Raw genomic sequence first — 15,879 nt, 5'->3', positions numbered from 1 at the left:
ACTAGTTTAAGGGGATAGTTTCTTTCTTTCTGTCTTTTTCTTGTTTTAATAACATTTTTTCTTGGTTATACAAACATTAAAGGGATAGTTCACCCAAAAATTCTAATTACTTCATGATTCAGACAATCAGAGTTATATTAAAAAATGTCCTGTCTCTTCCAAGCTTTATAATGGCAGTGAATGGGTGTTGAGATTTCGAAGTCCAAAAAGCTGCATCCATCAATCATAAAAAGTACTCCACATAGCTCCGGGGGGTTAATAAAGGCCTTCTTAAAGGTGCCATAGAATGCATTTATACAATATTTTAAATTGTTCTCTGATATCTACATAGAAGGTATATGGCATAGGAACGGGCAAAAAAAATCTCCAGAAACGGTTTTACAGGTCCATTTACAACCCTAGGATTTGTCCCTAGAATGAAATGCTCTGTTATTGCCTTATTTGGAAGCTTCATGAATATTAATGAGCTCTGCTCTGATTGGCTGTTTCACAGAGCTGCTCATCTCTATAGCTGGCACATTGATAAAAATATATATTTAATTAGGAGCTCTAGCCGGTTTTAATATGTGGTTTGTTGAATCTGCCATTTTGAATCGCCAAGATTTTAGTCTCATTACTGTGATCACATACTGTATGCTCTGTGTAAAGTTATAAAGCAGAGGGAGTGCTTACTTACCACACAAGTTCAGCTGCCTGTCAGTGATACTCGGGATCTGTAAATCATTCGTCATCATCAGTGCAGTTATTTCTCCATCATTCGCCATCATCAGTGCAGGCATCTCTCTGTTTATGTGGTAAGTGAAATCTTTTGTACTGCAATGTAACAGGCTAGAGCTAGCATTAAGCTAACCGTGTCCCTTCAGTGGCTTGCCTTGTTTACTGATATACTGACGTTAATGGTGATTGGGCGATGCAAATGTTGGGGCGTAACTATTAACGATCCCGGGGATGTTGTGTAACAGTCGGTGTTATGTTGGAATTGACCTATTTTTCGGTGGTCTTTTGCAAACACCAGATTTATATAAGAAGAAGGAAACGATGGTGTTTGAGACTCATGGTATGTCATGTCCATGTACTGAACTGTTATTATTCAACTATGCCAAGGTAAACACAGTTTTCCATTTTATGGCACCTTTAAGCAAATCAATGCATTTGTGTAAGAAAAATATCTATATTTAAAACTTTATAAACCGTTATCTCTAACTTACGGAATTAGAATTAGAAGTAGAAGTACAAACTGAGGATTTGTAAAGAAATATAAGTCAAGAGGAGACTTAAAACTTGGTTCTCGCATATTCTCACTGGAGCTTACACTAGGTTATGGTTTATAGTTTTAAATATGGATATTTTTCTTACACAAATGCATCAGTTCACTTCAGAAGGCCTTTATTAATCCCCCAGCGTGTGGAGTGCTTTTTTGATGCACTTTATTGGACTTCCAAACCCATTTACTGCCATTTTAAATCTTGAAAGAGTCATGCATTTTATAATGTAACTCCGATTGCATTGGCCTGAAAGAAGAAAGTCCAGCTAGGATGGCTTGAGGGTGAGTAAATCATGGGGTAATTTTAATATTTGAGGGGACATTTTATTATATTTTGCATTTGCAATTAATTAAATGTGTAATTAATTTTCCATACATTATGGGAATGTTACTTTTTTTTTTACTCTGAACATTCTGAAACAAGTAGTTACATTAGACCAACATCCAACCATTTCAGAAAAAATAAATCACATGAATAATGTATAAATAATATTTTTTGTGATAACATTTGTTAAGATTGTTTTTAAAACACTTGAAAACAGTTTTAATACTTTCAGGTTTTTTGCAGTATCAATGTTTCTCGCTCTCTCTTCTCTCTGACAGCGAGTTCGGGGACATCACAGTATAACGAGAAGCATTAATAAACCTGTTTTCGAAATAAATTCACATTTGATAACATTTTTACTCCAAACTCTCTTCATAACGTCAATCAAGTGTTTAAAATAACTTACTTTTGTTTTCTAATGTGGCTTTTTTTCATAGAATGAGGTGGAATATTTTATAGTTTTCTGTACTGTAATAATTAATGCTATGTCAATTAGCACTGGATTGTAAAAATATATTATGCTTATGAAAATACCTGAAATGGCTTGAAGAACATAGATAAAATGTACTTGCCGTGGTATTGTGTTTATTGTCTTCATGTTAATCATCAGTTAAATAAATACACAAATAATTCTTCCTACTACCTTAAGAAGTTTTCATTAATATAAAAATAAACCTCATTGTCATGTTATAGAACTTTTTTCCCCCTTATATTTTCTTTGAAAACATTTTGATGGATTTTGGGATAGATTATACTTGTCTAGGTGGGTCCTGGAATAGCCAAGAACAGTTATATCCGGATTCATGTGACTTTTACGTCACTGTAGATTGATATTTGTCACAATTCTGCACTGGCAAGATTGTCCATAGTAGTAGTTATTTTGTCACTTCTGTAGAAAAAAGATCTGTTGCCACTTGTGTTAAATGACTTTAACCAGGAAATTAATGCAGAATTAATTTATGCATTGACATAAGCTCTCAAACAAGTAAACAGTGTTTTGATGTTGGAGCCATGGCTACATGTTGAGCCATGGCGCTGTGAGTTCGATTCTGGCTCATGATGTTTTCTTATCCAGTTCCATGCTCTTTTCCCATTAAAAACAAGAAATGCTTTGATTTTAGTTAGGTTAGTAAATGCTTTTATATATGTCTTTAAATGATTTTCTCTGTCTGGCTATAAAATGATAAGCTGTAAGTTACAGAGTTTAAATCGCTACCATGACTTTTTCTCGCGTGTATTGAATAATTGACATTGTGCGTGTTTGTCGCCCTCCGATACAATAAACTATGAGGATGTAAAGAAAAATCAATGCTGCTACCTCCCTTTCCCTCTCAATCTCTAAGCACCAGCGATCGTTCATAACCGGACAACAAGAAAAAAGAAATTTATAGATTTTGCTTTGGATAGTACATTTTGCTTAGCTCATTCTGCACCAGATAACATCTCAGACGGCCATCACTGTCAGCTACCGCTTCTAAAAGTCCATTCAGACATGACCTAATGTGCGGTAGAGACAGCAGCCAGAGAGTAGTGATTGACTCAGTGGTGTCTGAGAAGCAGATGACCCTCTCAGGTTTATTATGCCTTCAAATGGTGACCAATAGCTGTTTTCAGGCTGTAAAAGCATATAAGTAAGTGTGAGTGTATGTATGCAGGTGCAGCCCACGTGTATTTGGTGTGTGTCTCTTGAGAGAGGTGGTATATAACTTAACTGGATCGCAGCTGCTAAGGTAAGCTGCTAGGCCATTTTTTAAGACCTGCGGCGGGGTTTGTACAGAAACACAGTGATTCATGCTTTATAGCTGTTGCGGTGTACAGTATATAACATAACATAAACCAATATAACAATAGCAGTGCACTAGATGGGTCCAGTAAGAGTAGAAATGTACCTTGCCTCTGCTAGTAAAGATACCTTTAAGAAAAGAACTTTTAAAGGATTAGTTCACTTTCAAAATAAAAAAAATCCTGATAATGTACTCATCCCTATGTCATCTTCAGTCGGAAAGAAATTACGTTTTTTAAGGAAAACATTTCAGGATTTTTCTTCACATAGTGGACTTCAATGGAGGTTCAAATTGCAGTTTCAGTGCAGCTTCAAATAGCTCTACACAATCCCAGCTGAGGAATAAGGGTCTTATCTAGTGAAATGACCCTTCATTTACTAAAATAAAAATAAAAATGTATATACTTTTTAACCACAAATGCTCATCTTGCACTAGCTCGACTTAACAAATTGCGTAATGCTGCAAAGGTCATGCGTAATGTAGGTGGAAGTACCAACCAAGTGTTTACAAAGCGAACAAGAAATGACCTTTTCATAAAAAGGTAAAACAACGATGTTGGACAATTTTGAAGTTGGAGGAGAAAATGAGATAAAGTTTTTGCCCAACCCTTTTGAACCGAAGTATATGGGATTTTTTTTGTGCCAATAATAATGAACGTAACTTTATAAAACTGAATGTAACTTTACAAGAAACGATCAAAAATATGCCAATGCAAAAGAAGAAAAACACAATGAAAATGAAAAAATGAACTCAGTCGCACGAATTTAACATGCTCTTCAAATATGCTTCATTCTTTGTTAATGATTTTCAAAGAATCGTTTTCGCGAATCATGGATTGTGAATGCGTTGCCACAGCTTTCGCTTACGCTTCGCAAATTTTCGTTTGCTGTTTTGGCACAAACATCTCGTGGGGGCGGGCTTAACAGCGATCTACTCTGATTGGCTAATGAGCTTTTGATGGACAGTTGCTTTCTGACCTGGATGCACAGACGGTGACATCTGTGGCGCGCATATTGGAAAGTTGTTGCGGTGTGCAATAAGTCGTGCTTTGTTTATATTAAGTATTATTAATGTTATTAGTATTTCACCTACGGTCGTCTCTTAGTTTCTAAAGATGAGCTCCCAGGAGAGACACGGAGCGGCATCATCTTCCACCTCAGCTTGTCCCTCAGGGCAGCTTGGGACGTTCTAAAACGCTTAACGTGGCTTACGTACGTAAAAAACGACCAGGAATCCCCAAATTTTTGTCAAACCACTTGTAACAAACACTAACTACTATCAAAAGAATGAGCCCTTATTCCACAGATAAAGTGAATAAAATCACGTTAAGCGTTTTCTCCCCCGTAGAAGCCCATTGTAAGAAAACAGTTTAACGTGGTTTAATTGACCTCAACAGAGACCAGGGAAGAGCAAACTTCTGTCAAATGTTACTGATAATAAATGCTTGCTGCTGTCAAAAGAATGAGCTCTTATTCAGCATATAAAGTGATCGCCTCCCATAGAAGTTCATTAAAAAAGCGCTTTCTTTGAAAAAGAAATTCTTTGAAAATGATTAACAAAGAATGAAGCATATTTGAAGAGCATGTTAAATTCGTGCGACTGAGTTCATTTTTTCATTTTCATTGTGTTTTTCTTCTTTTGCAGTGGCAAATTTTTGATCGTTTCTTGGAAAGTTATGTTCAGTTTTATAAAGTTACATTCATTATTATTGGCACACAAAAAATCCCATAAGTACAGTGTGTCCTGTCCAATCTAAATACGTAATGCATAAGGTCGAGGTAGTGCAAGACGAGCATTTGTGGTTAAAAATTATACATATTTATATATTTTTTTAGAAAATGATTGATCATTTTGCTAGAGACCTTTATTCCTCTGGTGGAATCGTGTAGAGTCCTTTGTAGCTGCGTCGAAACTGCAGTTTGGACCTTCAACCCGTTGGCCAACATTGAAGTCCACTATTTGGAGAAAAATCCTGGAATGTTTTCCTCAAAAACCTGAATTTCTTTTTGACTGAAGAAAGAAAGAACATCTTGTTCAACATACAGTTGAATCCCAAAGTGTACATACACCTTGCAGAATCTGGAAAATGTTAATTATTTTACCAAAATAAGAGGGATCATAGAAAAAAATGCATGTTATTTTTTATTTAGTACCTACCTAAATAATAGATTTCACATTAAAGATGTTTACAAAAACGATGCATTAAGAGCCAGGGGTGTAAACTTTTGAACAGAATAAGGATTTTTTTTTTTTCAATTATGCCTAAATATTATATTTTTTTCATTTAGTACTGCCCTTCAGAAGCTACAAGAAGATACTTGCATGCTCCCCAGAAGATGTAAATGTACTCTCTCGGGAGTTTTCACCCCCAGCTCTTAATGCCTTGTTTTTCCTTCTGGAGCATCAGTGAGCATTTGATCCCTCTGTAATATTTGCGTATGATTCCCTCAGTTGTCCTCGATGTGAAAAGATGGATCGCAAAGTCATACAGTCATTGTTGGAAAGGGTCCAAATACAAAAAAATGCTGAAAGAAACAAAGAATTTGTGGGGCCTCAAGGATTTTTCTGAAGAACAGCAGGCAGTTTAACTGTTCAGAACAAACAAGCGACTCATGAACAACTATCACTAAACAACAACAACAACAACAACAACAACAAAAAAACACCTGTGGTAACATTCAGGTAACAACACAGTAGTAAGAATCAAGTCTATTTAAACTTTTGAACAGGGTCATTTTTTATAAATTCAACTATTATTTTCTCTTTTTTTGTTTTTCTATTTTTCTGTTTTTTTGTTTTTTTTTAATGTGAAATATCTTATATATATACACATCCCTAATTTTACCAATTGTCACTTCCCTGGGATTTGTGCACATGACCTTGATGTTGCTATCACTAAATTCTGAGCTACAGGGACACCTGCATCCACAGATGCGTGTATAATTTTATAAGCACTGGTATCCAGGACTTTGACAGAATGATTGAGGCCTGAGTGTGTTGTGTGGATAAATGATTGCTAGGATAGTGCAAGTCACACACTCAACATTTTTCGGATCACATGGTTGAACAGGCTCAAAAGGTTTCTGCTAGTGTTTGTGAAATGAACCTCAATCGTGACTCAGTTTCGTAACAATCTGATGGATTTTATCAGAACTTCTCCTCAGTGAGTGGCATGCAGTCATTTAAAAACTCGATGTTCTCGTCCTTGGGGAAATCATTTGTGACATTCGACTGCTTTGTAAAAGCATTTAGTCACTTATTTTCGACTGTGTACAAGGTTGATTGGGATAATGCTTGTGAACAGATCCAAGGCTTGGATATTTTAGGCAGTTATTAATGCACCAGATCATTTAGGGTCATGCACATTATGAATCAGGGTCCTGTGACATTTACCCACTCAGAGCCAGACAGGGACAACCCCACCCTGCCAACTTCTGCCATCCAACAGGACCATTTGACTCCCTTTGTCTCCATCCGTTTATCACGCCTGCAAAAACACGACAGGTGCAGCTATTTACCTCCCCATGTAGTCTAGAAATTAATTTCTCCCCAGAGGGTGTGAGTGTGAAGTGACCTTGTGTCTTTGTCTGACAGAGCTGCTGCTGTGGGACTCCACACATCACTGTGCGGGAGCTTGACATCAGCTGTTAAAGATCAGGGTTATATTTGTAAAAGTAGTAAACTGTTAAATTCTTAAGAACTGATGATTTGTTAATATCAAATATGCTTCTTTTAATAAGTAATAAGCAACTCTGAAATATTAAAAGGAGAATCTTTCAAAAAACTACTTCAAAGTAGAAATTTAATCACTGAATTCATGTTAGTTACAGACATAAATGTGTATGCCATTTTCCACAATAAATAAATAAACAATAAAATTAATAAACAAATTTCCACAAAAATAAAAATGTCAAGTGAAGTTTCTTATACTCATCGAAGTTCCAGTTATTTGATCGAAAATACAGAAAAAGTAATATTATGAAATAATATTGCCATTTAAAATAACATTTTTCTATTTTAATATACTTTAAAATATTTTTTTTTTTCTCTGATGCAAAGCTGAATTTTCATCAGCCATTACTCCAGTCTTCAGTGTCACATGATCCTTCAGAAATCATTCTAATATACTGATTTGATATCAATGTTGGAACAGTTGTTCTGCTTAATATTTTTTGAAAATTGTGATTTTTTTTTTTTATTCTTTGATGAATAAAAAGTACAAAAAAAACAGCATTTTTTTCAATACATTTAGCATAACAAAGTCTTTACTATCACTTTTTATTAATGTAACACATCCTTGAAGAATAAAAGTATCGATTTCTTTCAAACAGAGAAAGAAAGAAAAGATTTACTGACCCCAAACTTTAAACGTTAGTCTATAATGTTACAAACGATTTCTATTTTAAATAAGAAAATGCTGTTATTTTTAATGTTTTATTCATTAAATAGTAAAAAAAAAAAAAATATCAGAGGTTCCAAAAAATAAATAAATAAACTAAGCAGCACAACTGTTTCCAACATTGAAAATAAATCAGCATATTAGAATGATTTCTGAAGAATCATGTGACTGTCACAGCCGGTGCAGGATTGACGAGGCGAAAGTCAAAGTCAAATAACGAATACTTTTAATCTTGATTTCCAAGGAAGAGACAGGGGATTTCCACACACACTGAACACATGAAATGACCGACAAAGGACTCAACTCAAAGACTGACTTATAAAGCAAACTAATCAAGACACACAGGTGAAAACGATAATCACTTAACAAGGGCTAAACCAAATGATAACAGACAGACGGGGGGAGACAGAGGGAGAAACCAAATGACCAGCAGTGCAAAACAAAGGCAAATGACAAGAGACATAAGGAGACATGTGACATTATCTCCCCCTCCCGGTAGGCGCGTCTCGCGCCGTGATAGAAACACCAGGGAGGGGGGGCGGGCGCTCTGGAGGCCTTTACGGGGCAGGACCTTGCTGGGTTGGGAAGGCCTCCAGGGCGGAACAGGAAGCCATGGCGGGTCAGGCGACCACGGCCGGACAGGCAGTTCCAGTGGCCATGGCGGGTCAGGCGGCCACGGCCGGACAGGCAGTTCCAGTGGCCATGGCGGGTCAGGCGGCCACGGCCGGACAGGCAGTTCCCGTGGCCATGGCGGATCAGGCGGCCACGGCCGGACAGGCAGTTCAGGTGGCCATGGTGGGTCAGGAGGCCATGGCCGGACAGGCAGTTCAGGTGGCCATGGCTGGGCAGCCCCCGTGGCCTTGGCCTCCGTCCTCGGCCCGGCCACGTTGGCTAGGGGTATATAGCGCCCCCCCAAAATTTTCTTTGGGGAATTCAGGGGTTTGGCAGGACCGTTTGACAGAGTGGGCTCTGTAAGGCTGGACAGGACCAGCGGAGGCTCTGGAAGGCTGGGCTGGGCCAGCGGAGGCTCTGGAAGGCTGGACGGGACCAGCTGAGACTCTGGGTAGCAGGATGGGACCAGCGAAGGCTCTGGAAGGCTGGACGGGACCAGCGGAGGATCTGGACGGCTGGACGGGACCAGCGGAGGATCAGGAAGGCTGGGCGGGACCAGCGGAGGCTCTGGAGGACTGGACGTAACCAGCGAAGGCTCTGGAAGGCTGGATTGCACCAGCGGAGGCTCTGGAGGACTGGACGTAACCAGCGAGGGTTCAGGACGGCTGGACGGAACCAGCGAAGGCTCTGGAAGGCTGGATTGCACCAGCGGAGGCTCTGGACGGCGCTCTTGAGGAGCGGGCTCTGGACGGCGCTCTTGAGGAGCGGGCTCTGGACGGCGCTCTTGAGGAGCGGGCTCTGGACGGCGCTCTTGAGGAGCGGGCTCTGGACGGCGCTCTTGAGGAGCGGGCTCTGGACGGCGCTCTTGAGGAGCGGGCTCTGGACGGCGCTCTTGAGGAGCGGGCTCTGGACGGCGCTCTTGAGGAGCGGGCTCTGGACGGCGCTCTTGAGGAGCGGGCTCTGGACGGCTGGACGACCCCAGTGGAGATTCAGGAGGGCTGGGCGTCTCCAGCGGAGACACTGAAGGAGCTAGCTCTGGGCGAGCGGTCACTGGAGGGCGCTCTGGCGGCGCGGTCACTGGAGGGCGCTCTGGCGGCGCGGTCACTGGAGGGTCAGGAAGGCTGGGCGGAACCAGCGGGGATTCTGGACGACTGGATGAGACTGGTGGAGATTCAGGACGGCTGGGCGGAACCAGCGGGAACTCAGGACGGCTGGGCGGAACCAGCGGGAACTCAGGACGGCTGGGCAGAACAATCTCTCCAAACCAGTCAATCAAATCCTCTTCCAAAATGTCAATTTCACCCCTCTTGGCCGGAGACTCAGGAACATCGGCCATCTTGGCCTGGGACTCAGGCTTGGCGGCCATCTTGGCCAGGGACTCAGGAATTGTGGCCACCTTGACAGGAATAACAGGAACATCGGCCATCTTGGCCGGAATATCAGGAACATCGGCCATCCTGGCCGGGAAATCAGGAACTGCGGCCATCTTGACAGGAATAACAGGAACATCGGCCATCCTGGCCGGGAAAACAGGAACATCGGCCATCTTGGCCGGAATATCAGGAACATCGGCCATCCTGGCCGGGAAATCAGGAACTGTGGCCGTCTTGACAGCTTTGGGCTTTGCCGCCCTCTTGCGTGCGGATTTGTGTGTAGCAGCCGTCTTGTGAGCTGGCGTGGCAGCAGTCAGCGGAACAATGCTGAGGAAGGCCACGGAGCTTTGGATTGTGACAGGGCGCTCGGGGCGTGGCAGGTGGTCTGAGCCGTTGACGAGGCATGTGGTGAGCACCGGCTTGGGATGAGCTGGAGCGACGCGGCGTGCATCTGAGGGGGCTGGACAAGGATCTATTTCTGAAAGCTCAATGTTAGAGCCATTCAAATAAAGAATGAAGTTGACAATCTACAAACGAAAGATCGTGAACGGACAGATCACTACGGATAATGTCCTTGTCCAGCCCCAACAGAAATACCACGCTGATTGATGCGTCGGGCCAGCTCACCAGATGATACAGCTCGGTAAACTCAGCCGCATACCTCTCCAACTCCCGACCGCCCTGCCGCAAACTCCACAGCCGTTCCTCAGCACTTACTTTTTGGTCGGTCATTCTGTCACAGCCGGTGCAGGATTGACGAGGCGAAAGTCAAAGTCAAATAACGAATACTTTTAATCTTGATTTCCAAGGAAGAGACAGGGGATTTGCACACACACTGAACACATGAAATGACCGACAAAGGACTCAACTCAAAGACTGACTTATAAAGCAAACTAATCAAGACACACAGGTGAAAACGATAATCACTTAACAAGGGCTAAACCAAATGATAACAGACAGACGGGGGGAGACAGAGGGAGAAACCAAATGACCAGCAGTGCAAAACAAAGGCAAATGACAAGAGACATAAGGAGACATGTGACAGTGACACTGAAGACTGGAGTAATGATGCTGAAAATTCAGCTTTGTAGCACAGGAATAAATTCAATTTTAAAGTAAAATAGAGAACCACTATTTAAAATTGCAATAATATTTCACATTATTACAGTTTTTTTTTCTGTATTTTTAATCAAATAAACACAACCTTGATGACCAGAAAAGACTTCTTTAAAAAACATTAAAATCTTACTGGTCCTAAACTTTTAAAAGGTAGTCCATTTTTTAAAATAATTTTTGTATTTTCTTTCTTTCTGTCTGTCTGTCTGTCTGTCTGTCTGTCTGTCTGTCTGTCTGTCTGTCTGTCTGTCTGTCTGTCTGTCTGTCTGTCTTTCTTTCTTTCTTTCTTTCTTTCTTTCTTTCTTTCTTTCTTTCTTTCTTTCTTTCTTTCTTTCTTTCTTTCTTTCCATACCTCCTTAAGAAATATTATTAATGTTTGAGTCATTAAAATCAGGATGTTTCTTTTCGACCCAAATTTTTTGTTGTTTTATAAAATAAAATACAGCATGTGACATTTTTTGGGAGCATCTCTTCAAAATTGCTTCCTTCATGCTGGTTACAATTGGATGAACAAATTTTATTCAAAAAAATATATTTTGAAACAAAAGGCCTCAATGTTTTTTTTTTTATTATTAAATTTAAATTTAAATTTAATTATTTCCCCCTGAAACAATAATCACACATTTTGGCATAACTTCAAAACAAAATAATTGTTAACATTTTAATAACAAGTTATTATTATTATGCTGTTTTTTTCCAACATTTGTTTTGTTTTTTAAGAATGTCGGGGGGTGGGGGGGGGGGGTTGTTTTATACATTTTCCAGACAGTTCCACCACCAAGCCCCACAAAGGACCTCAAAGTAATTTGAATTCAGAAAATGAATAGGTTTTCTTAACTTGAAGAGATGTATTATCCACATCTTTCATGTAATTTGGATTATCTTAATAGATCTGGGCAAACAAAGTGAGCAGTGTTTATTTAGATGCAGTGTACTGCAGTTATACTGCTTTCTATGATGCAAGTTACACAAGTTATTGGATCGAGTACCATTTTTATGACACAATTACATTGTATCATCTAATTATCATTAACCCTCAACATAAAATCATTTGTTGTGACAGTTGAATAATAATTAAAACTTGATTTTTACAGTCACATTATGTCAATTCTGAAAGAATAAAAAAAAGAGTTAGATAACATCACAAACAATGATTTTAATTATAGTTTGAGTTGTTGAAATCTAATTATGAGAGCTGACTCCAAATGGAAAGGGGATATGGATAATCTCGTTTTGAACTGTGTTATTAATTTTTAATGTAAACTATATTAAAGTCTTAATGACTGGATACGAATACGTAAGTGATTCACTATATTATAAAATAAAAAATAAAATAAAATAAATAGCTACAGTACGTGCTGTGAAAGCTTAAATGGTCTTATAGTTATTACTAGCTATTAGACTAGAATTCTAGAAGTGCATGGCAAAACATTTTCAATTAAAACATATCTAAGGGCTGTGAATCTCTTGGCACAGGTTAAACTTGCAGCAAACATATGTCTCATTCTCCTTGGCACGTAAAGCCTGTCTCTGTAGTGTCTTTGCTGGGGAGAGAAGCTGTGGGATATGGGGATACACTGCTAACCTGACAACATTTCAGTGCTTTAGCTTCGGGTCAGACTGCGGATTCGCTTCTGTGATATGTTTTCATCTGCTGCAAGCTCAAGGAATACAATATAAAATGAGAAAATCTGGGCTTGATATGACAACTCCACTTCAACACCTCAGTTTCTTAACTTTCTACATTTCCTTTTCCTGACACAACGTTTTAGTTTGACTGGTTGGCTTTGATACTGTGGTGCACAGATGGTATCAGATGGCAGTACACTGAGCTATTTTGAAATGCGCAGTTTGGGGTCAAGAAGATAATACTTTTATTCAGAATGTGAGCGTAAATTTGATCTAAAGTGACAATAAAGACACTTATAATATTTCAAAAGATGCTGTTCTTTTGAACTTTCTATTCATAAAACAATAAAAAGTATGAGGTTTTTCACAAATATATTAAGCGGTACAAATGTTTTTGAGCCCCAAGTCTGCTAGTTTGAATGATTTCTGAAGGATGTGACACTGAAGCCCAGAGAAATGATGCTGAAAATGCAGCTAGGAAAAAATTACATTTTAAAATATATTCTAATAGAAAACAGTTATTTAAAATGGTAATATTATTACACAATATTACTGTGTTTTTGAAAAATAAATGCAGTCTTGAAGAGATTTTCCAAGTGGTGGTGTATATTATGATACTAAATGATTATCATATGCTTTTACTAGGGTACCACAAAGCATACCATGGTATTACCAAAGTACATGTCTAAAAAAAATCATGCTTTTAGGTCATTTTGTATGGAAAATTCACATTTCACATCACTATTTCTACCTTTTCTTGCCCGGCAACAGAAAACATGTCATGTAGCCTTGGCTTTTATTTACCAAGTGGCTTGGCTCATATTGAATTAACACCTGAACAGTGTGTGGTCCAATACTTGCGCTTTACAACTCATATTGCCATAGACAAACAACAGTCACTGTTAAAAATCAGTCACTTTGACCCTGTGGCTCTATACACCTCTATAGACCAGGGTGATGCTCAGCCTGTGGTCTAACTTTTCATCACACCCCTAGACAGATCCTGACGCTGTCAGACAGCCTTTTATTTGATCAACCGACTTTTTTATTTATTTTAATCAATCCACAATCTGCCATCCTTTAGAAGCCAGGCGCCGGATGCTCATTGCAAAAGAGAAAGGGGCGGTCGAGATGGATAGGGAGTGAGAGAGAGAGAAAGAGATGGAGAGAGAGACATCCTCTCTTGGCAGTGCAATGATGCAGCCATCCTACTGTTGACGATGGTGTGCCCTGGGAAAAGGCAATCTCTCAGTGGGTGTCATTACCTGTCATTCAGGCTAACTGTGTCCGGTGGGTGCCCCCAGACAGGCCTGCCGTAATTGTATAGAGGAGAGCAAGCGAGAGACGGAGTGTGGAAGAATGCAAGACTGCTAGAGAGATGGCTTGATGGGTATCGAGAGAAAGCAGGCCGACGTGGGCTATAGAGCTGACAAACAACCTCTCAGATTCAAAGGCAGCTGGAACAAATGCCGTGTCTGGATCCGGCTGGCAGTAACGGAGATGCGGAATATTAGAGTTGCGTGATGGTCCTGAATGTGTTTCAATCATTAGCCGTGTGGAAAACGTCCTAGAACAAAAGAATCACCTTGACGGATGAAGCACAACAGAACAGATGCATAGAAACGGACCACTGGTTATGTGAAGGATGTTTTTTGATTTCAACGCAATTGATAGTAAGAGAAAAAAACTCTTCAGAAGTCAAAACTCATTGGTGTAGAGTTTCAGTATTTTTCAGGGTTGTCTTTTTATTCAGTAATGAATACCGTAGCCTTGATTCATGATTATGTTTGGTTGGTGTCAACATTATACCTCATATTTTAAAGCCCTATTCATCATGTGCTGTACATTGTGTGTTTATAATGTCAGTCATGGTTTCTTGCACCAAAAACACTAATATTATTTGCTGCCCTTTCTATGACCCTCTGAATTTAAAATGACTTTTTTGTTGTTGCTGTTCCTTTGTAAGTAAAATGTGCATTCATCTTTTTCAGTCAAGTGACTTTCTGCTTATCTGCTTATTTGCACAGGGGAGATCTAAATTAAAGAACAGTCTATAAATACTTGATTTTTTTTTTCTGAAATGTTGTTCATCTTCATCGCTCAAAATTTGAAGGAATATTAGCTGTGGGTATATCACTCTTCTACTAGCATGTTTGGCAAAATATCCAAGACATTTCAACTGAAGCCTTTAATTTGTGGAAAACACAGTGATTAGAAATAGAGAACAGTAACCACTGTAGCATGAAAGAAGATAACAACTAAAATTTTGAAGGGTTACAGCTGTCAGAAATTAGTAGGAAGTGTAGAAGCCCTTGCTTTGAATAACTTCAGCACATCTGAAGCTGCAGGACTAGTTTCTCAGACTGCGCTGGTGTGATCTTGGTCCAGTCTTCTTCCACTCTCTTCCATGCTTTGGTAACTCTAATGGGTTTCCTAGCCATAACTTAGTCACCATTGATTTTCCAGAGATGTTCAGTTGGGTTTAGATTAGGACACTTTATTTCATTTTATAGGCCAGTCATTCCATTATATCACTGTTCTTAGCTTCAAGGAACTGCTTTACCTGTTTTGCAGTGTGACAGTCTGATTGTGAGATGCTTGCAGGGATCAGCATGTTGCTGAAGTAGGTTCTGATAAACATTTGCATTCACTCTGCCATGTAGCTGTATAAGAGGCCCAACTCCTGCAGGAGAAAACATCCCCCAAACCATGACACTTTCTCCTCCACCTTTCACTGACTTCTTTATACATATTGGGATTCAGTCTTTTCTCAGTTTGACACTGAACCAAATGTTTCCCTTCAGAGCCAAATAAAATAAACTTGCTCTCATAACTATAGTGAACTTTGGACAAGTTCTCCTCTTTCCACATTAAGATGCTCCTCAGCAAAGGAGAGCTTATCATTTTGACTTTCTCTGCTGATGAGAGGCTTGGTCACTGCAGAGTGTGCTTTCAGTCTGACTTCTCTTGAACATGCCAAGACAGATTCTTACCCTGTTCAGCACTGAACTGTCAAGCAATTCCAGCTGCAGTGTTGAACCGATTACCAATTAAGAGTCTCTGCATTATCCTGTCTTCTCGTGCATTTGTGTTGTTTTTGACAACCATCTTAGATTTAGTTTTAGTCTAAGTCTTTTGGACTAAAATGCTTATTAGTTTTAGTCCAATTTTAGTCACTTCTATATGTGATAGTTTTAGTCCAATTTTAGTCGACGAAAAGTCAAAAAGGTTTTAGTCTAGTTTTAGTCAAAAAAAGGGGAAAAAGTAGTCTTTTAACAAATTATTGTAGGTCAGTAAGTATTTTGCTGTTGGGTAGTGTCACTTATAAGTTGTGAAAATAGCAGATCTATAGTTCAACACAATGTGAGCTTCCGGAT

At 39.5% G+C, this 15,879-nt stretch overlaps 1 protein-coding gene across 1 annotated transcript in view; it reads left to right on the top strand.

Annotated features, from left to right (window-relative positions):
• The window catches only part of grik4 (glutamate receptor, ionotropic, kainate 4), a 514,994-nt gene that overhangs the window by 253,472 nt on the left and 245,643 nt on the right, over positions 1-15,879 (top strand). The gene's annotated exons all lie outside the window — the stretch shown is intronic.

The sequence above is a fragment of the Garra rufa genome, chromosome 14, assembly GCF_049309525.1.
Source record: "Garra rufa chromosome 14, GarRuf1.0, whole genome shotgun sequence".
In the NCBI taxonomy this organism is placed as follows: Eukaryota; Metazoa; Chordata; class Actinopteri; order Cypriniformes; family Cyprinidae; genus Garra; species Garra rufa.
The sequence above is the reverse complement of the archived record's forward strand: the minus strand, read 5'-3'. Positions and strand labels throughout refer to the sequence as shown.